Source organism: Lissotriton helveticus, chromosome 1_1 (genome assembly GCF_964261635.1).
Source record: "Lissotriton helveticus chromosome 1_1, aLisHel1.1, whole genome shotgun sequence".
In the NCBI taxonomy this organism is placed as follows: Eukaryota; Metazoa; Chordata; class Amphibia; order Caudata; family Salamandridae; genus Lissotriton; species Lissotriton helveticus.
Genome location: NC_136057.1, coordinates 667,759,662 through 667,782,705, shown reverse-complemented (window position 1 = coordinate 667,782,705; position 23,044 = coordinate 667,759,662).

Sequence of the window (23,044 nt, the reverse complement as noted above, 5' to 3'; positions counted from 1 at the left end):
AGGGCATCCAAGCCAAAGTGAATGCCCTAGGAGTGACCCACAGGACAGTTGATGTGTTGCGCAAGCGCTGGTACGACCTGCGCCAGCGCTCCAAGGAGAGGTTGGCTGCCAGGCTGGAGCAGTCCCAGCTCACCGGTGGGGGAACCTCCAACGTCCCTGACTCTACACCACTGGAGGAGCTGGTAGAGGGCACACTGCCTCATCAGAGTGTTACGGGCGTGTCCGTGCTCGACAGCTCAGCACAACCAGCAGCAAGACCAGGTAAGAAGCATGCCTCCCCACCCTAAACCACCCCCAGAACCCCCTGAGGCGACCTAGGGATTAGGGCAACCACATGTCAGGCTAGACCAAGTACACAGCAATGCATTATGGGAGATGTAGTCACAACAGTCAGCAATGTAGAAAGTAGCATGAGATTTTCTAATTGTACACATGAGCAGGTCAGGAGAGGTGAATGACACAAGTAAAGTCAGGGAACACTGTGAAAAATGTATTAGTACATCACTTGTGATGATCAAATAAGTAATGTGTGCTGTTCTATCCACAGCACCTGCAAGTGGGAAGGCTACAGCCAGTGCAACTGAGACAGGAGCCAGAGGCTCAGGAGAAGGCAGGCATGGCCATGATCCAGATGGGGAGGACAGTCCTTTAATCCAAACACAGGGACACAGTAGGAGGAACGTGAGGCCATTCAGAATAATGGATGATGAGGAAGAGGAAAATGTCAATGTCCAGTCTGATGCACCAGTACCCCAGCAGCAGTCGTCCAGAACAGAGTCCAGAGGCAGGCGTAGACCCCGCACGGCCATCAGCACCAATGTGCAAGAAGAAGAATCATTGTTCGCCGGTCTTGAAATGCACATGCTCCAGGTTCACCGCCTGCAAGCGAAACACATGAAGGCCATTCAGAGAGAGATCAGGGCAGGGAACAGAGGACTACGCGAGGAAATCAGGGGGGCTGTGCAGGAGCTGACTGCAGAGATGAGAGCTGAATGCGCAGCCAGGCGCAAAGAAATTGCCCGCATGGACCACTACACGCGTGCTATTAATCGCCTCGCCTCCTCCACCAATATGCTGGCAAGGCGTGCCATAGAGACCCAGCGAGAGTTCTCGCATGGTATCCAGGACATAGCCACTGTGGTAGTGCAGTCAACTGCCACCCTGGATGAGCTGCGTGCGCTGCGTACTGCTGGACCCAGGGTGCTTACCCCCAGTGAGGAGGACTCACAGTCGGTGCGGAGCTCAAATACACCACCACCCACTGTTGAGAGGCGCCGTAGTGGCCGGAGCAGCAGGCCTGCCACACAACAATAGGGACTGCATCAAAATGACTACTCCACACAGGGGGGATATGGGGCCAGCAACTGGGTAGCACTTGCTATACCAATGACTGATTTAGTTGCACTGTGATTTAAACATGTGCTTTGGTTTAGGAGAGTTCATCCTGCTTTTTTTTGGAAGTCACATTGTTGGTATTGGAAATTAAACACGTTTGCAGAGCAAGAAGTTGTCATTGTATCATTTTTACTCACCTAGAAGTAGTTCCGCATGATCTCATCACGCCTCTGGCGCCCAGCTGCAGCGGCAGCTACGCCAGCTTCCATGTGTATGGGTACGGGTCCCTCCACGTCAGAGGTATCTGAGTCACTCAACTCCATAGGTGTCCCTTTCCTGGTTGCAATGTTGTGGAGCATGGCACAAGCTACAACAATTTTGCAGCACGTCTCAGGGCTGTATTGAAGGGCACCTCCACTTTTGTGGATGCACCTGAATCTGCTCTTCAAAATCCCGAATGTTCGCTCTATGGTGTTTCTTGTGGTAATGTGTGCCCGGTTGAAGCGGTGCTCCCCAGCAGTGGCAGGATTCAAGTAGGGTGTCAGGATGAAGTCCCTGACTGCATAGGCACTGTCCCCTGTGGGTGGAAAAGTTTAAAGGTCAGTCAATGTGATGCACATGCAGGTCATGAGTAATATGGGCTGACAATGTGTGCTGTTACCTAGTAGGTATCCCTCTCCAAATTCCCCTCTTGAGAGTCTACGGTATAGGCCACAGTGACGGAATATAAATGCGTCATGTGTGCTTCCTGGGTACTTTGCCACTATATCGGTGATTATGTTTTTGGCATCACACACCATCTGTATGTTCAGGGAATGGTAGCATTTCCTGTTCCGGAATACATACTCTATGTTTGAGGGGGGTGAAATGGCAATATGTGTTCCGTCTATACATCCTATGACGTGGGGGAATTGGGCTATGTTATAAAAATCCTGCTTGGTCTGTGCTAGTTCCTGTGGGGTGCTGGGGAAGTGTATGTGATGTTGCATCCTCTGTGTCATGGCGTCGAGGAATGCATGGAAAAAGCGCGACAGGGCACTTTGTGACACCCCTCCTGCAGTGGCTATGACCCCCTGGAAACTACCTGAGGACAGCAGGTGTAGTGAACACAGGACCTGGATGTGTGTGGGTATGGCTTGGGTCCTGCGGGTGGGGTGTTGTAGGTAGGGCCTGAGTTCCTCAATCAATTCAATTATGCTCTCTTCCTCCAGTCTGTAATGGGTGTGATATCCTCATCAGTGCGTTGGAAGATGGTGATGCGCAACCGGAATATCCTCTCCTGCCGTCTCCTCCTCTGCGCCAGAGCTCTTATTCTTCGCCTCCTCACTATCATGTACAACCCAGACATTGTGGTAGGGAGTGTGTTGCATTCTGGGTTTCAATTTATACTTCGCACCTGGTTACCACCTGCTCCCACTTGATGGTAATTGCGAGTCCCTATTTAGCGAATTTGCTTGATTCGCTAATGCAAATTGGTTGATACATTCCATTGCGATTTCAGAATTGCGATTTCCGCTTTAGCGAATCTCGCTAACGGATTTCAACGCTAAATAGGAAATCGCTTTTGTATTCGCTATGTAGCACTTTCGCAACGTTTGGGATTCGCTATGTACCGATTCCTTATTTCGCAAGCGTATTTTGCTTCATACATAGCGATTAGCGATTTTTTAGTCGCTAACGCTATTTATAGCGATTCGCAGCGTTTGCGACCGATTTTTGGCTTCATACATATAGCGGTTACTGATGTATCTGCACTCCAAGTAACAGAGCACTGTAGGCTACTAGAGAGCCATGTGACCAATTATATATATAAAGTGTGATATTTGGACGTCACTCAAACATAGCTCAGTAGAGAAGGATAGACACACTCAAACTGTTTTTTTCATATTGACAGGCGGAGTTAAAGAATGAGTCATAGATATAGTCACAACTGTTATGTAGCTAACAACAATGGAGGTACTTTCACGGTAAGACAGGAACTACTCAGGCACTCATCCAAACAGTAAGTCACTACTAAGGCATTCATCTAATCAGTCATGCACTGTCTACACACTTATTCAATTACCCAGGCACTACATGTGCAGTCTTGCAATCAAGTAAGCACTAATTATGTAGTCATTGAATTATGCAGGCACTACCCATGCATTCATCCAATCACCCAGGCACTAACCATTCACTTATACGCTCACCAAGGCTGTGCCTATGCAGTCATTCAAACACCCAGGCGCAACCCATGCACTCATTCAAACACCCACTTTCAACACATGCACTCATCGAAATACTGAGGCACAGTACATACACTCATCCACTTACACAGGCAGTACACCTATCACACCTCCAGTACCTACACACTCATTCAAATACTGAGACAATAATGTTACGCTAATACAATCACCCCAGTAGTACACTTGCTTTTATGCAATCCCTCAAACTTTAACAATGAACTCATGCAATCTTTCAGACACTAGTCATGCACTCATATAATCAGCCAGGCACTACTGATGCACTAATTCAATTATCCAGGCACTACCCATGTACTAAACACCTGACACTACCTGTACACTCAACAAAAACCACATCTGCAACAGCCATGTACTCATCAGGCTCACTGAAAATCTACTCATGCACTCCTCCAATCTACTGCCATGTATGCATTTAAACAATCATGTATGTACTCGCTATGCACTCTATAAATCATCTAGATACTATGCATGCACTCATGCAATCAACCAGGCACTAGAGTTGAACTCATTTAATCATCCAACCACTATCTATGCATGCATTGAATTATTGAGGCATTGGTCATGAACTTAACTAATCATTCAGGTACTACCTATTGCATTCATCCAAACACCAAGATAGTAGTGATATACCCATGCAAACACCCAGGCAGTGACTATGCAGCTATAGAACGACCCATTGAGTTATCATATACTCAGTAAATCGCCAAGGCACTACCTGTAAACTCAGAGAAACATCTAGGCACTACCTATGCACTCATTCAATCATCCAGGGAATATTGATGTATTCAACCACAAATACATGTATTTACAAGTTTTAGTGAGGAATGTGCAGTCTTTTATAAGCCTGGGTGGTAAATTCCTCTCCGCTCTCGTAATTTGCAGAATTTTGGCAATTCCACATTCCGCGGAGAATGCGGAATAACTGAAAATTCAGCGATCCGCGGCGTAGCAGAATTTTTTTCTGGTTCGCACTTTAAAAATGCTTGTTCACCCGTGCAGGAGCGACTTACCGGGACCCCTGCATTCGCTGATGAGTTTTCCTATCCATTTGCATCCGGCCGCGCGATCCCGCGAGATTGTGTAATCGTGATTGTGTAACCGTAATCTCAAAACTCACCTCTTCCCCAGTCATTAGTAGAGGGCAGGGTGTGGCCGTATTGTGTTTTGCTGTTTTTATCTGGGCGTTCTCTATGGAACTCATCCACAGAGCGGGGACACACTATTTTAAGTGTAACCATGCGCTCTATAAATGATTTTATTATTATTATTATTTTTTTGAACACGTCATTCGAACGCAGCATCGGACGTCCGCGTTCGAGAACAGCAAAAAAGCATTGCGAGCGGGCAGGACAAGTCAAACAAGATGACTGTGCAAATAGCATCCCCGAACAGGAAAAATGCATCGCGAACGGGCGGAACAAGCAATTCCGCGTGCTCGTGGAATTCTGTATAGTTTGCAGATATCTTTTACCGTTTCGCAGAACTTTGTGAACTCAACTACGTTAATTCAGCCCACCCCTAGTCTATTAGAACCATCTGGTGAATTATATATGCAATCCATCACACACTCTTTGCATGTACTCGGAATATTTAGAGAGTTTTATGCTCAGATTTTTATATGCACCATTTCCCAAAATTTTAATGTGAAACATTTAAGTAGAAAAGTACTGAGATACTAAATACACCAGTGACACAGTGGTAGAGAGGCATACAAATAGCTCTTATGTTTTGTTTTCAGATTTACAGTGTTGAAACACTGTACATACTTCTACATTTTGGTTGATGTTCATTTAAAAATTTACAGCAGAGGGGCTAAATTGGTTTTGCACCAGGTATAAGTGAGAACTGAGATATGGTGCAGCTGTGTTGTAGGAGTGGGTGCTATAATGTTAAAAGGTAACTATAAATAACATTTTGTGTTTTGCTTTGGTATTTGATATATTGAAGTAAGTGCATGTAGTTGTACTGCTAGGTACATCTGAATATTTAAAACTGCAACATAATATAAAAACTGTTTTTGCATTATGTGTAAGTTAGTAGTAAAGTAGTTGATTCACTGGCTAGAGTAAAAATGTAAATATATATATTTTTTGCAGAACAATATATACATAACTACAGACAGTTAGAATGCCTACAAAAGTTCGGAGGAAAAAGTAACAGATGCGAAACTACAGTATCTCAGCAGAATTGACACACAAAAGGGGAAAAATGCAGAAAAAGTGGTGAAACAAGAGCTACTGGTAAGAGGACAAAGTCATTTCTTAAAAATATATCTGGACACCTGCAAAGATTAGAAAATAATGTAACTAAAATAAACTATGAGAAACAATAAGAGTGGACAAAATCTATGTTACAAGAACAGGAAAGAATGTAACAAATATGGACACACCTTAACCAGGAGACAGAAGCAGTTTAAAGAAATCGGAGACACGATATTTCATAGAAGAGTGGTTGTAAATCTATTGAGAAATATGAAGAAGTATAGAAAAAGGAGAGAGGCACTGAAACAGAAATAACTAGTTGAGGGAGTAGTTGATAAGACCTTTCCTTTCAAGATATGACCTGTCTAAACTGCAGATTAGAACTTTGGTGTACGTTGTTAGTACAAATGTATTAGAAATAAGTCAAAGTCTTGCTACAATTATCAATCAATAAATCAATCTTGAGGTCATTCCTGAACTCGGTCAACAACACGGATTGCCTGAGGTCTTAGCGGGAGATAGGAGATTGATGCAGAGTGGATGGTAATAATTTAGAAACTGAAATTACAAACTTTGTAGCTGGACACATTTCCATTTCAAAAATAAGTTTCTCAATACACAATGTATTAAAGATGTCAAAGAGGATGGGCAGTGTGCAGTGACAGAGATGTCATTCAAATCAAGACTACGTAAAAGCTAACAAACTTATATCTGCTATTTCTAGAACAGAACTTCTAAGGACAATTTAGGATAACAAAATGTGGTATTGTGTTGAAATGTATTTGAATTATGGGTTTCTGAGACAATATTTGGCCTATTAGAGGTATTGTCCACATCACGTTCTTTTAAATGAAAGACTGTTTTAACCTGAAGGAAAATAATATATAAAACATTACAGGACTTCATTCTGGTACTACAGATAAAAACTACATGGAGGTACTATAATACAAGTAGTCTTAAGTTGCATCTAAGACGTGTCTTTTCTACTTCACGATTGTATCTTGTTTTGGTTGCCTAGTGTTCAAAATGAAATCTTAATACATTTTTCTTTATTTAAATTTTTTCACAGTGTGTGAACTGCTGCAATAAATGAAGAATACAAATTAAGAACTATGATTTTTCACATTCTGGAAAATTTGATCAACAGACTGCTTCCCAGCTGTTCGGATGGTGTTCTGAATCCTGCTGTTGTTGAATAACTACAACCAGTTATAGTCTTTGTTTGGTTCTTCTGATGCCATTTTATCTTTGACAAATTAGTGAAAAAAAAGTTAAAAATCAACACAATTTTCAAAATGAATTTGGTTGGCAATGGATAGTTTGATGGGTGAATAAAATGTTTTTGTTTGGTAGCTATGTTGTATTCATTAGTTCCATGTTTTAAGTTATTTTTTAAAACTGTTGTTTTTGTCAAGTGTGTTGTTGAGATAAAGTTAAACAATTATGGTACTAAACAGTAAGACTCAAACGTTCTGCAAAATATGTCTAAATATTTGTTTAACACTTTCTCATTTGTATTCATGACTACTAACGTCATTGTGAACTCCAGTGTTGCTCTGAAGAAGGAAAATGCATTTTTGATGTAGTTATTTTGATGAATGAATACAATCGGGAAAGTTAACTTAGTAACTTACTAAATTACTACACTGAAACATTATGTAAAATATGTCTATATATATGTTTTACGCTTTGTCAAAAAGTGCGGTATTCGTAGTGTGTCCTTGGCAATTGCACTCATAGAATCACACAGGCACTACCTATGCACTCATAAAATTACCCAGGCACTACTCATGCACTTATGTAATTACTCAGACATTACCTATGCAGACATCCAGTAACCCATGTACCTCTCAATCACTGATTCAATCACCCTCACACTACCACTACACTCATGCAATAACCCAGGCAATACCCATTCACTCATGCAATCACCCAGGCACTACTTATGCACTCACACAATTGCTCAGGCACTACCCATGCACAGATCCAATCACCCAGGCACTACTCAGGCACTCATCCAATTATTCTGGCACTACCCATACACTCATCCAATCCCTCAGGCACTACCCATGCACTCATATAATCACTCAGACACTATCTATGCAGTCATGCAATCACCCATCCACTATCCATGCATCTGTACAATAACCCAGGCACTACCCACACACCCATCCAATAACCCAGTCACTACCCACACATCCATCCAATCAGTCATTACCCATGCACTCATCCTATCATCCAGACACTACCCATCCATTCATCCAATTATCCAGGCAGTTCCTATGCACTCATCCAATCATCTAGGTACCACCAATGCAGTCATACAAGGTAGAAGCTTTAGGGTGGCAGCCACTAAACTCTGGAACGATCTTCCCTTTCCCCTTACCCAGGCACTACCCAATCACTTATAGACTCAGCCAGGCACCTCTCTTGCACTCATTCTAACATCCACGCGGCACTTATGCACTCACTCAATCATTCATGCATCACTTATGTACAAATTCTAATATCCTTGCACCACTCATGCACTCCTTCATTCATTCAACTTATCTTTATTTAACCAGAGAAGTCAGTTCTGAAAATATATTGTTTTCAGTTTTTCTTCATTTTCTACTTTTTTTTATTTTTGCAAAAACAAAATGGCAAGGAAAATAACATAGTAGTTAGCATTAACTTAAAAATTGTGCTTGAAGTCTTGCAATAAAAAAGCGAAAACAATAACAAATATGGCTTTTTACATTCTGTAAAATTACATCTAGAGCCTGCTCCCAGGCTGCTACGTTGGTGTTAGAATCCATGTAGAGGGTAGCAAAATGTTTTAGGTCTGGTGACATTTCACTGCCTCTTCTTTCCACTTCAAGTGGAACTTTGTCAGCAGGAGCAGGGGCTGGATGTCTAGAGGCTGATGATCCCTCTCCTTTTTAAGTTGCTTCCTGTGGTGAATTGTTAAGAGGTACAACATACCTGCTGTACCCATTGAATATTTTTTTGCTTTGCCTTGAGATAATGTCTTCTCACACAAGCTGCACCTCACCAATTTAGCTGTGGTCTTTGATTCATCAGATGGAATAGTGGAAAAAATCCCAAGCTATGCTTTATTTCTTCATTGGTGGTTCTTCATCTGAAGACCATTCTTGCTACCCCTACATGGGAAGAAATCCTGGACGCCCTCACTAGTCTCCCCGATGGGAAGGCTTCTGGCCCTGACGGCATTCCTGTCGAATTCTTTAAAACCTTTGCCAATCAAATCAAGGTCATATTTACAGCAGTAATCATATCCATCTTTAACGGAGCCTCCCCCCAGCCTCCTGGTACAGTGCTAGAATTTCCATCTTCCCAAAAAAGGATAAATCTCCACTAGATATGAGTTCTTACAGACCAATAACTCTCATTAACTGTGACTCTAAAATATTCTCTAAGGTACTAGCCTCCAGAATATCCAGAGTAGTAGAATCCCTTGTCTCAGAGTGGCAGCACGGTTTCATACCCAAGAAGGGGACCATCGAGCATGTCAGGAGAGTTATTACTCTGTTTGACGCTGCCCAAGTGGCCGAAGACCCGATGTCACTTATATTACTCGACGCTGAAAAGGCCTTTGATCGGGTCGCATGGCAATTCCTCTGGAGGGTAATGGGTAGAATGGGGTTCGGGGGCAGGCTTATGCAGGCGACGCAGGCACTTTACGGTAATCCAACTGCTAGTGTCACCATAAATAGACAGCTTACGGAGCCCTTTGAAATCTCACGAGGCACCAGGCAGGGCTGCCCCTGCTCACCGCTACTGTTCGCCCTCTATTTAGACCCCCTCATCAAGCAGATTGAAAAAAAACATACCATCTCTCCAGCGATATATCTCCAAAATAATTGTAAAATCTTGGCGTATCTATGGCGACCAGTGATGATCGTTGGGAAGGGAGCTGACCGCTGGGGTGGTGTCTGGTGGCCTCCGGAGTTAGGGCCGGCCCCTACACCAGTGATGGAACTTAGGAACCTGGGAGTGTTGCTAGATTACACCCTTTGCTTTACTACCCACACTAAGAGAGTGGCGGCATGCTGTTTCGGTGTCCTGCGTGGGATAAGGCCGGTGCTCAAATTTTTTGATGCCCCGACGAGACAGCTAGTTATACAAGCGACGATCATCTCCCGGCTGGACTATGCCAGCTCGCTCCTGCTGGGAGCAAATCAATCTGAGATCGTTCGCTTGCAGCGAGTACAGAATGCTGCTGCGAGAGCAGTGGTAGGTCTGCCGAGGTCCTGTCCCACTGCTAATACCCTGCGGTCCCTACACTGGTTGCCAATTAAAAGTCAAATCCACTTTAAAGCCCTTAGCCTCGCTTTTAAAATCTTAAAAGGATCGGCACCTGAGATCCTTAATAATCTTTTATCCGCCTATGTCCCGACTCGCTCTCTCAGATCTCTTGGGCAATCTCTTGCGGTTATTCCGCGTTTCAGGCTTAGCCGGATGGGCGGTCATTCCTTTCGTGTGAGAGCTGCGGCTCTCTGGAACTCCCTCCCTTTGGAAATCCGCCTGTTAGAGGATCTATTAGCATTCCGAAGGGCTGTGAAAACTCACTTGTTTTAATCCCTTCACATGGAGTCGTGTACTTTTCTGTTTCCTTCTGCGTTGTGTTATGTCCACCTTTTCCATGCGCCAGGACGCTCCTTAGCTGGAGCATCTGTGAGCAAAATAAATGATAATAACATAACATAACATAACATCACATCTCCAGATCCTGCCAACTCTATACTGGCACTGGAAGGCGAGGCCCACAAGTTTGGGAGATTATCTGGTTATGCTCTTAACAAGAATAAGACTCAGATCCTAGTAAACAATAAAATCACTTGGACTGACAACAGAGTGGTGCCTAAGGCGAAATACCTGGGCGTACTGGTCTCATCCAGGCTGGAGGAAATAGTCACAGCCAATTTGGCTCCCCTTGCTGTTCAGACAAAGAAGGCATTAAAACAAACATAATTTACACCTAACACTGATTGGCAGGTGTAACGTCATCAAAATGACTTATTTTCCTAAGTTACTGTACTTCTTTCGCTGCATACCCCTTGAGTTCAGCAAAAAAGACCTTCTTAAATTTCAGCAAATTTTTACCCAATTTATCTGGGCGTATGCTCAGCCCAGACGCACATTAAAACATCTCACGTTGCCGAAAGAAAGAGGGGGCTGGGCTTTTCCCAACAACCCTTATACTACTGGGCGGCAGTCCTACAATATAGTTCAGAGCTATTAAGATAAGTCACCTACGGATTTAGTCCGTCTTTACCCTCACCCTTCCGGTCCTTACTAGGGGACCAACATTGGGGTAGCTTAATTCGTGAAACAACTTATGGATACTACAATCGAGTCAAATTTAAGACACTAATGAATTCCTATAAAGTTTTTCGCCATGTCCGGAGAATCCTTGGAATTGGCAGATATAACTTCTACTCCCCTATAACCAACAATAACAATTTACCGGCTATTTTTAGCTCATCCTACTTGTCTGAATGGCATAGAGCCGGGATAGTAAAACTAGGGGACCTCATAACATCTAGGGGGATTGAATCTTTTTTGACTTTACAAACCAAATTCGAATTAAAGAGCCAAGATCTATTTAAATACATGGCCATTTATGACTATCTTTCTAGGAAAGTGGGAGGAGTTACTGGGTTCGCTGAGGTTGAACTTATGAATGCTCTCCGCAACATCAGCACCCCTCGTATTGGAAGTATCTATCAAATATTAAATAAACAAACCCCAGACGATTTAGAATTTATTTCTACTAAATGGCACACTAAACTTGATTCACCTCAAAGCTTTTTCTACAATGCTTTGCGTTTATCACAACAAATCCTAATTTCGGCCAAATTACAGGCACAACATTTTAAAACTATATTTTTCCTTTATATGACACCTAGTAAAATTATCAAGTGGGGATCTGGGAGAGGGACACTATGCCCACGTTGTTCTGAGGTAGGGGTCGATTCGATACATATATTTGCAACATGCCCAATACTTGACTCCACCCTACTCAGAATACAGAACCTACTTCGTGAAATAACAAACCAACCAATCCTCTTAAACCCCACGACCATTCTTCTGGGAACATAATCTGACTCTCCAAGAATAAAGGAGGAGGGGCTGATCTTCATTGCAATGGCAGTATGGAGGATCTGCGTCTCCTCTGGATGGCTAGATTCTGGGTCTCCCTCTTATGCACAATGGTTGGCAAGACTAGCTGCCACATACCATCTAGAAAAATCTGTGTACACCAAGAAAGGACGAAGGAAAAGGAAGATTGGGCTTGAGGTTTGGGGGGCATTCTCCAAATGGATTGAGCAACAAGGGCAGTGGGACCAAGAGACACAGTTGGGTCCGAAGAAACCTATAACATCTTCTATTAATTAGATATACTCTTCTCTTTATCACATTATCTACTGAAGTTTCTTTTTATTTTGGTACCTCTGTCATTGGCTCTATTGGTTGAGAGGGGTGGGGGGAGGGCGGGGGGGTCTTGAGTACTCTATCCTTCTTTGTTTGTGCCTTGATATTGTTCTTTGATAAATCAATAAAAAAAAAAAAAGAATGAAGACCATTCTTGTGCAGCTAGGACCTCCTTCTCCTGAACAACTTCAACGAGTTATAGGTCTTCCTGTAGTTGTTGTGATGCATTTTATTTGTGCAAGAAAATAGCCAAAACAGTCAAAACCAGTACAATGCAGACAATTAGTTTAGAACACCTCCTATAATTAACTAACCACTACCTGGAATGTTCAGGAAGGAAGAAATGGGTGTGTACTTCCTTTCATAAAGGAAAATGTGTAAACCAATGAAATTTCTTTGTTTGAAAGTCAGGTGCTATTCGCGAGTACCGGCGCCGTCGCAACTTCTGGTGTCGCCACAAAGATGGAAAGTTATTTTTGGGAACTGCTCTTTTTGACAAATGCGTACAGAAAATAACCTTAAGCCAATATGTTACTAAAAAAAGATACACTCAAATAATATATCTATATATGTGTTTTACACTTCACCGAAAATATGCAGTATTCACCGCCACCGATGTTCTCGCAACTTCCGGTGTCACTAAAAAGAAGTAAAATGCATTTTAGGTATACTTTGTTCGACAAATGTATACAAAGGAGAAAGTTAAATCAATATTTCACTAGAAAGCTAGAGTCAAACTTTAAAAAAAACATGTCTCTATATCTGTTTTAACACTTTGCCAAAAATACGTGCTAATCAGCATCATTGCGACTACCAGTGGTGCCTCAATGAAAGAAAATCCATTGCAGATGTATTTTTTTTGACAAATGTATATGATGGAGCAAGGATTCGCACGTAAAGCGCCTTGCTTGTATTCATGAACCTCGAATAACCCTAAATAAACTAATCAACCCGTTTGTCTTATTAATTTACCCCTTATTCTGACATTTTGGGTGTCCGAGAGACGCTTGCTTGTGTGTTTACTAATCCTAATACGCTTGCTACTTAAGATGGCTGCTGCTACGGGGGAATTTCTACTGCGCATGCGTCGGTCATACCCATGTGACGTGACGTACTCGCAGTTCTGGAGGGAATTTGTTTGCATTTGCGCATTAGAGCTAAAATGGCTGCTTTGTGTTCTCACATGCCTGAAGCTTGCATGGCTGCTTTTGCTACGCTGTTCGTACTGCTTAATCATTAAGGCTATAGTTATTATGAAATAATGGGAGTAGTATAGAGATTCATGGTATACAGTGCATTCATTTTTTTCTGTGTTCTAAAAATGTTTCTTTTCAATTTCATGGTACATTACGATACATGGCCTGCTGTCCCCTGCCGTACTCAATTTTGCTTGAAACTGAGTCTGCGCGAGATCTGCGAGTCTCCACAGCAATGACCTTTGGAACTCTACCAAGTGGCAGTCCCAGCCAAGATGCGCCTTAGAAGAAGCTCTTTCACCTGGTCGAAGAAGCTGAATTGCACCGACAATATTACATTGTATGCAAAGTTAAATTCACTATTGTTATGTGAGGAGCATGTGTCATGGGAACCCAAAAATTTGAAGGGCGGGTATGAAAAATTCTAATGAGGGGCTTGGAAAAGTCAAATCCTAGGTGATGTGATGACCTGTCCTTTCTATTGACCAATCGAAATTGGGGATCCTTACACATGCAACATTTGGGGGGTGGTATACTGACCTGAAAACAGTATAACTAGCCTAGGTTAGCCAGAGAAATTGTCCGACTTGTCCGAATAGCTGACCTGTCACTGATCCAACGCACTCAATAGCTGATCGAGAACAGAGGTGCCGCGGAGCACTCTGTCAGACAGACTCACAGACCCAATCGGGGTTTTGGGAACCTTAAGTGCTGGCGAAGCACTTTGCTGGGGAATTCGAGAACCCAATCAGGGTTTTGACTGATAGCTGCAGAGAGGGTGTAGTGCAGGCGTTGCAACTGAACTGCGGGTGCTGGTTTTCCTGGCCTTCTGGCAACTGTATTCCTTGGGGTTCTACTGTCCTTAACTGACCCGTGGCTAAAGTACTGTTTCTGAATAAATAGATGTTCCTGTTCTTTACCCTCCCTTTATGGTACTAAAGCGGTCATTCTGAATTATTAGCTTGTTCCATTTTTCTTACCTTCCCTATAGCTACATGGTTATTGCAAAATGTTGTCATTATAAATCAAGTTCCTTCTCCTTATTCACCTTACTAGGGGTACTTAAACTGTGACATTCTAGCATGTTCCTTATTTTTTCCCGTCCTTTAGACACACCATACCAAGTCTAATTTCTGAAATTCCTTACTAGCATGTTCCCTGTTCTTACCTTCCCTTTAGATTTCTAAATGGTTGGCATAATCTATTTTCTGCATTGTTATACGATTTTCATGATTTTGGTCATTGATAGTTTGCTCGCTGTAAACTTCATGCTTTCTAATATTGAGTAAGACTAGATAAAGGTTTTCAAAACTTCCTGAGTCTGTGGTTATTTTAAAGAGTGCTAATATTGTGAAAGGTTATTTTAGACTGCTTATCTTTGCAGCTAGCTCCCTGATCCGTTGTGGTCATAGGTGCCAAAGGACAAGGATTGGTAAGTCCGGGTATAGGAATGAGTTAGTATTCGGGATTACTGGTAGTAGAGTATAGGTTACCCGATTAATAAATATGGTAAATTGAATTTATGGGCCCAAGTGTGCATATGGTAATAATTATAGTCGGGGGACCTGCGCACTCTATCAGTAACTTTCTGGTAGCAGAGGCATGGTTAGGGACTAGTTAAGATAGGTAGGTAGGTGAACTGCTGCTAACTGTCAAAAATAAAACTGGCTGCTAAGTAAGTATTGATCGATCAAATGTAAACTGTGTTTTCCTTTTGAAATGTATTGCAATGTTTTGAAATATTTCTTTTATGTGCTGCTATATTGATTATGTATTAACAAAACTCGTCTGTGATTGTTATATGTTTGTCTGGAATCCCCAGGGGCAGAATAGCGAGTGGTAGAATAGAAGCCACGTCGCATAGAGGTCACTTACTTCGAGGAAAGTAAGTGCGGTTTGGGCAGAACTTAAAGCACTAATGAGGGTTTTCTGTATAAGTGGATGAATAAATGATAGCAAAGAGTTCGCTGGCAAATCTTCTATTGTGATATAACCTAGTAAGGGTCACACAGAAGGAGTAGCATGTTCGTCTAAGCTTGATTGTTAGCAAAAGGGTTCGCTGGTGAAACTTTTTGACTTAGTATATATCCCAGAGTGGATGAGTCCGAAGGAGTAGCAGGTTCTCTAATGCTTGTGTGAAGAGTAGGCAGAAGGGATCTACTTGCAGTATATGAAAAGTAAACGGTAGGGATTTACTTGCAGTGAAACAAATCTTTTCTTTCTAGACACTCGAGTACAGTGGCGAATGTTTTTGCGTTGTAAAATAAACAGAGCACTTGCACTTTAAATAAAGAATTGAATTTTACGATACCTTGTGAAGGAGGGAGTCAGTTGCGGAGCTGCGCTGACGTCACTCAGTGCCGCGCTGGTATTGGTCGAGACAGCATTGTAAAGGAGGGGTGAGCACAGGAGCGTGGGAACTCATCTCACGAGAAAAAACACGCACCCATTGGTTGAAATTGTTTGAAAGCGCATATTTGGTTAGTTGCAGAAAAATAAAAGACGCACTAGTATTGGAAGTAATTTTTAAGTGATTTGTGAAAATATATGTGGTATCCAAGTCATCCAGAGATTCGACCTGATCCAAGATATCAAGTTTTTGTGTACGGAGGCTAGAGAAAAATGACATTTGTAAAGTAAAGAACTACTTCAAGAAAGATAAGCCTATCAAAACTAGAGAAAGAGGTATTATTCCACCACCTAATACTCCCGCATCGTTTATGTTATTTGACAGAGGCTACCATGCTTGCGTATGGTTGGAAAATTGGGTGGAATATACTAAAGATGACGGAATTTTAGCATTTCCCTTTGAAGGTACATTTAACGGAAGAATTGTGTTTAACTTGAGGACCCGAATGAATGATTTACATCCCAGACCTAGACTAACGCAATATGAGGCCTTAGAAGAATGGGAAATAGAGGCTTTTGAGCGAGACAGACCCAGAATTGACAAAGGGTTAGCTAAATTTTATCCGAAGGTAAAGAAAGAAACCCGAGAAAAAAGAATGAAAGAATGGAGACAGAACTTGATGGTAGAAGGACTGTATCCTGTATTAACAGTAGAAGAGCCCATGGGAGGGAAAAGGACAGAGAAAACAAAACATTTAATGACCAATGGTGATTCAGACAATGATTATCTGGAGGATTTGTTAATGAAGAATCCACCACCTTATAATGAGGAACCAAGATCCCTAAGCACGAGAAACCCATTCCTGAAACCTAATTATGGCGAGGGACCGAGTATGACAAATCCAAGTGCCCCGAGTCATGGCCCTCCCTTAGTTCCGCAGATAGTACATGAAACCTCCATGGATAAGGTACTGCAGGATAGATAACGGGAGGCTTTAGTTAAACAAAGAACAGAACTAGTTCAGAAGATTTCCCAATTAAACACCAGTCCTGAAGCTCTCACAATTCCAGTAACTATTGGCCCAGTTGTTCCTTTGTACGGGGATAAGCAAGCTAGTCCGAAAACTCCAATTATAACCCCATCTGTAGTACAGCCGAGAAAAGAGCCCTTGATAATAGACGATCAGGCAAGTGAATGTGAATCTGTGATTTCCTTGATGGATTTACCGATAAGGGAACCAGAAGGGAGTTCACAGAGAAAGAACACTCCTTTTACTTCAAGGGAAGTTCAAATTGAGTCATCTTCCGGTACCAGAAGTGCTACGGTAGTGACTCCTGAAGAAATCGACAGATGGACCCGAGAATTAGAGAAACCAAATCCTCAGCCAAAACCATTAGATATATATAAACTGAGAATAGAATTGGAGGAACTGATGGCTGGGAATGTGGGTTTGGACAGACTGAACACCCTTAGTGAAGAGGAATTGTTATTCATTTGCAAAAGTTTCACCCGTAATACCAGAGTGTTCCATGAGAAATTAATGGACACTGCAGCCAGCATGGGAATTGACATTAGTAAGTCCAAAGTCTTGCAAAAACCATACAGAGCAAAATTCTCAAACAAAGATTTGGAAAACATGAACATGTCAAGAAAAAAGGTGCAGATAAGGGAATTACTAAATTTGTTACAAAAATGGGGAGATTTAGAAAAATGGAAAGCCAGATGGGCAAAGAAAAGAGAGGACATTAGATCAAAACAAATGACTTCTGAGTATGTCTTAAAAGAAGCAGAAAAGGTGGAAAAATGATATCCTATGAGAGAAGTGCCAGGTGGAGGATATGTACATGTTTCATGGTCCAGACAGGATATTGTGTCTTTTACAAATGACTTCCCAAAATTGCGAGAAAAACCTGTAGAATGGTACAGACAGGTCGAGAGATTTGTGAAAGTTCAAAAATGTCTCCTGAAAGATCTAGATGGTTTCTTTGACATTGTGGTTCCCGTGGATTTGTGGACGGAATGTAAAATTGCTGTTGATTGGCCTAGCGAAGAATACCCTAGAGACCCAAAGACAGGGGCTCCTTCAGGGGATGTTATGAGGAAATACAATCAGGTAATGTTGTATCTGAAAGGAAAGGTGCCTGCAAAGGAAACTGATTGGACCCGAATAGATAGAACTACTCAGAATCGTGACGAAAATGTACATTCTTATTATGAACGACTGCTACAGGTGTTTAAGACATACAGTGGCCTGGATAACATAGAGATGAAGGACATGACCCACTTCATATACCGATTTGTGTTAGGGTTAAGGCCTGAGATCTCTCAATGGATTAAAGACAATAACATCCACTGGCAAGCTAAACCAATTGACTAAGGGCCAGATGTAGGAGCCCTAATACCGGTCGGAAACGGCCGATTTCGGCCATTTCCGACCGGTATTAGGGTTTTCAGATGTAGGGGCATGTTATTTTAAGAATCGGTAATTTTACCGATTCGGTAAATATACCGATTCAGTAAAATGCCGAATCGGTATATTTACCGAATCGGTAAATACATATGTAGCTGACACTCCTAAGAGTGCCACAGGCCCTTAAGAGTCGGTATTTTACCACACAATCCTATTGTGTGGTAAAATACCGAATTCATGTGCCTGTGACACACACATGCCCTAAGGGCATGTATGTGTGCCACATGTCACACAAGCCTGTACTTGGGGTGCTAGAGGGTGTCAAAGTGACACCCCCTGCACCCTTGCAGGATTCGGTATTTACCGATTCGGTAAATACCGAATCGGTATTGCCCATTGATTCCTATGGGCTTCAAGGCCCATAGGAATCAATGGGCAATACCGATTCGGTATTTACCGAATCAGTAAATACCGAATCTTACAGATTCGGTATTCCTGAATTCGGTATTACCTAAATCTGCCCCCTTCCCATTTACAGACTCTTAAATACCGAATCGGTAAAATTCGGTATTTAAGAGTCTGTAAATGGGAATTACCTACATCTAGGCCTAAGTCCTTAAATATGCTAAGTACTGTGAAGATGAGCTGGAAGATAAGCGAAAATAATTGTAAGAAAAAGTCATGTGGGCACAGGTAAAATTAGCAGAGCACCAGGAACAGCAGTTAAGCAAAATGACTAATAACCAGAGTCAGGGCCCCGGGGGTGGGGGAAAGCCGAGAATAAAAATGAGCCGAGAAGAGGCAGGGAAGAAATTTCCCTGCCACGGGTGCAGAAAGGTGGGACACTGGAGGGACGAGTGTAAGGCAGTGCAGAATGGTAATGTGCAGATTAATGATTTAAATCCACAGATGCAGAATGAGACACCACAGAAGACCCAGCAGCAGGTAAAACAGAATCAGTTGCCTCGTGCACCTAGGCCAAATTACAGGAGCAAAGCTCAGCAGGGTGAAGATACCGAAGTTTGGGAAGGAATGGAGGATAGAAATGCAGCAACATCACAATTTCTGTTAAATGACACATTCCTCTGTGACGATACCTACTGACGGTGCCTAAGGGGGGAGGACGAGGAGTGCGTGCTTGGCGCTTCCTTGCCGGTGGACCAGTCAGGGCCATACATTGAAGGAAAGGTTGAAGGAAATGACGTCACCTTTCTGTTGGACACTGGTGCTACCCGTTCTACTGTGAGAACAGCAGACGTTCCAAACCTTCCCCTCTCGGGAGAAGCGATCCAAGTAGTGGGCGTTTCTAATAAATTAATTAGAACCCCAGTTACAGAACCGATGGAAATTAAAATAGGGAATTTTAAAGAGATGCACAGATTTGTTATCTGGTGATTTCAGTCCTGTGAACTTATTAGGACGAGATTTGTTGTGCAAAATGAACTGCACCACCTTTTGCACTCCAAATGGTGTTGAAATTCAGACCCCAGATGAAGACGGAATATACAAATTAATGTTAGCAAGACCCGACTCAGAAATTCAAAGACTGACAATACAAGATTTACCTGAAGAACTCCAACAGACAGTGAAACCGGAGGTATGGGATTTTACTGGAAAAGATGTAGGATTAATGGCAAATGTTGACCCAATTAAAATAGCCATAAAAGAAGATGCAGTCTACCCAAATACTAAACAGTATAAAATGAGTGCAGAAGTAAAAGCAGGGGTTGCAATAGGAATAAAAAGATTGCTAGAAGCAGGCATTTTGCAAGAAGTGTTGAGCAGTCCTTGTAGCTCACCGATAATTGGCATAAAGAAACCTAGTGGTAAGTATAGGTTCGTACAGGACCTGCGCAAGGTTAATAAAATTGTGGTTCCTTGCTGTCCTGTCGTGCCAAACCCTGCAGTGATCCTATACCAAATACCGTGGAATGCTGGATGGTTTACCGTCATTGACCTATGTCATGCATTCTTTTCAATTCCATTGCATCCAGAAAGCAAATTTCTTTTCTCATTTGAATTCGACAGCCATGTCTACGTCTGGAATCGTGTTCCTCAGGGGTACACGGAAAGCCCTTCAATCTTTAATCAAATTCTGAAAAAATGCCTTGAAACTCTGATATTGCCCGGAAAATCAGTCCTGGTGCAATATATAGACGACCTCTTGGTGGCGTCTAAGAGCAGGAAAGACTGTGTTGTCGACACCATTGCCTTATTGAACCATCTGGGTGAAGGAGGACATAAAGTGTCGCCAGAAAAACTACAGTTTTGTACCTCATCAGTAAAATATCTGGGGCACCAGATAGAGAGAGGTATCAGGAAAGTTACCACAGAAAGAATTAGAATAATTCAAAACATGGAATTGCCAAACACTCAGAAAGAAATCAGAATGTTTCTTGGTGTTGTAGGATATTGTAGGCAGTGAATTGTGGGATTTGCAGTCCTAGCAAGACCATTGATAAAGATGACAAAGAAAGGAGCAAAAGATCCTGTGGAATGGGATGACGAAAGCATGACTGCTTTTGTAAAATTACGAGAATGTCTGTGTACAGCTCCTGCATTAGGAATGCCTGACTATTCAAAAGATTTTGCACTTTTCTGTGACACACGAGACAATTGTGCACTTTCAGTCCTGACCCAAATTCATGGTTTAACTCGACGTCCAGTGGCATATTTTTCTTCCACATTGGACCCAGTAGCAGCTGGATTACCTGGATGTCTGAAAGCTGTAGCTGCAACGTGCATGAGTCTTGAACAAAGTGAGTCCATTGTGATGGGAAATCCACTATCTGTGTATGTTCCACATTCCGTTGTGATTTTGCTGACAAGAACTAAAACTCAGTATGTCACACCAAGGCGGCTGACTAAGTATGAGAGAATCCTTGTAGGTGCAGGAAACGTAACCATTGCTAGATGTAATATTCTGAGTCCAGCTACCTTACTGCCTAATTCATTCTCAGCAGAAGTGAGGGAAGAAATTGAACATGACTGCATTGATCTAACCGAGTTTAGTACAAAACCACGCCCAGACATAAAAGAAGAGCCTTTAAATAATGAAGATTACGAGCTGTTTGTAGACGGTTCATGCATGAGACATGAGGAAGGAGTAAGCATGGGCGTAAAATCCGTTCCGCTCGCGGATTTTGCGGATTTTCGGTAAATTCGCAATCCGCGAACTCTAGCGAACTTGCCGAAAATTCGTAAAATCCGTGCGAAGCGGATTTTTTGCTTGCCAACTAGAGTACTATACAATTTCGCGGGAGTAAATACTTGCGAACACGTAGAGCGGCGGGCAGCGACAATCTCGCAATTGCGAGATTGCAAAATTTGCAATTTTGCACAAGAAATCCACCAGCAGGCAGCATAAATCTTGAAAATTATGATTTTTATCAGAATAACTCCTCAGGTTGACATTTGCCTGCACTTTTTCTTTGCAAGGAGTCCATTTTGGGGGGTGGGGGTGGGAGGAAGGAAGTGCCCCACAGTCTCCAACTTCCTGTTCCTGTCCACCAGGCTCCTCCCAGTGCTTTCTTCATGTGCTGGTCACTTTGATTTGGATCTTGACCTGGAAGGATTACTTTTGTGGATGCTGCTGGATATTTGGATTTTTGCAATACTGAAAGCACTCAGCAGGTGCAAAAGTTCAATCTTATCATTAGTAACCATTCCCTGTAGTGCTTCCTGAGGGGCCGCTTCAGAGTTCATTTGCCTACTTGCAACTATTCTATGACCCTGCTCTGACCCTCACAGCAGGCTCAGAGAATAGCTACAAGTATACAACAAAGGTCCTGTTAAAAAAATTACACTGCAACAGAAAGCAATTACAGACAATACTGAAAGCACTCAGCAGGTGCAAAAGTTCAATCTTATCATTAGTAACCATTCCCTGTAGTGCTTCCTGAGGGGCCCCTTCAGAGTTCAGCAAATTACAGATAAGGAAGCAGGTGCCAGCCAGACTGGAAGTTTAAATTCAGTGACACATTAATCAACCCCAAATTAATTCATGTCAGTTGAAGCAGCGCAGGTGTGCTTGCTTTTTTTCACCCCCATAATCTACAGTGATAAACCAACGAGAGGGTGGCAGTGATGTATTAGAGGGTGGCATGGGTGTACCAGAGGGTGGCAGTGGTGAAACAGAGGGTGCTGTGAACCTGTGATGATGAACCAGATGTCGAAACAACATAGTCGCGGCCGTTGCGAGCCGACAAGTAAGTTCGCAATTGCGAACTGGTACAGAACCCTCGCGAACTGGCAGAAATCCTTGCGAACATAAAAAAATTTAAAAATCCGCAAATTCGCGAGAGTTCGCGGATTTTGCCGATTGCGAATCCGTAAATACGCAAGTTCGCGGATTGCCAATTCGTAAAATCCGCCCATGCTTAGGAAGGAGGCCTAAGCACTGCCTACTCGGTGTGTACTTTGGGAGGTCCAGTGGAAGCATCCTATTTACATGGAGTCAAGTCTGCACAAGTAGCTGAATTGGTTGCATTGACAAAAGCTTGTAAATTTGGGAAGAACTCGAAGATAACCATATATACTGATAGCCAGTATGGTTATGGGGTTGTGCATGACTTTGGCCAATTATGGATGCAAAGGGAGTTCCTGACTTCTTCAGGCACCCCTATCAGAAATGGAAATTATGTGCAGGATTTACTGGAAGCAATCCAGTTACCAAAAGAATTGGCTGTGGTCAAGTGTGCTGCTCACAAATCTGGCGATGACAAAGTGACAGCAGGTAATCGATATGCTGACCAGTTAGCCCAACATTGTGCAAGATATCGAATAGCAATCAATATAAAGGTTGGGGGAAACGGAAACAGCTGCCAACTTTTGATGCTAGAAGGAATAAATACATGGGAGGAAGTGAGAGA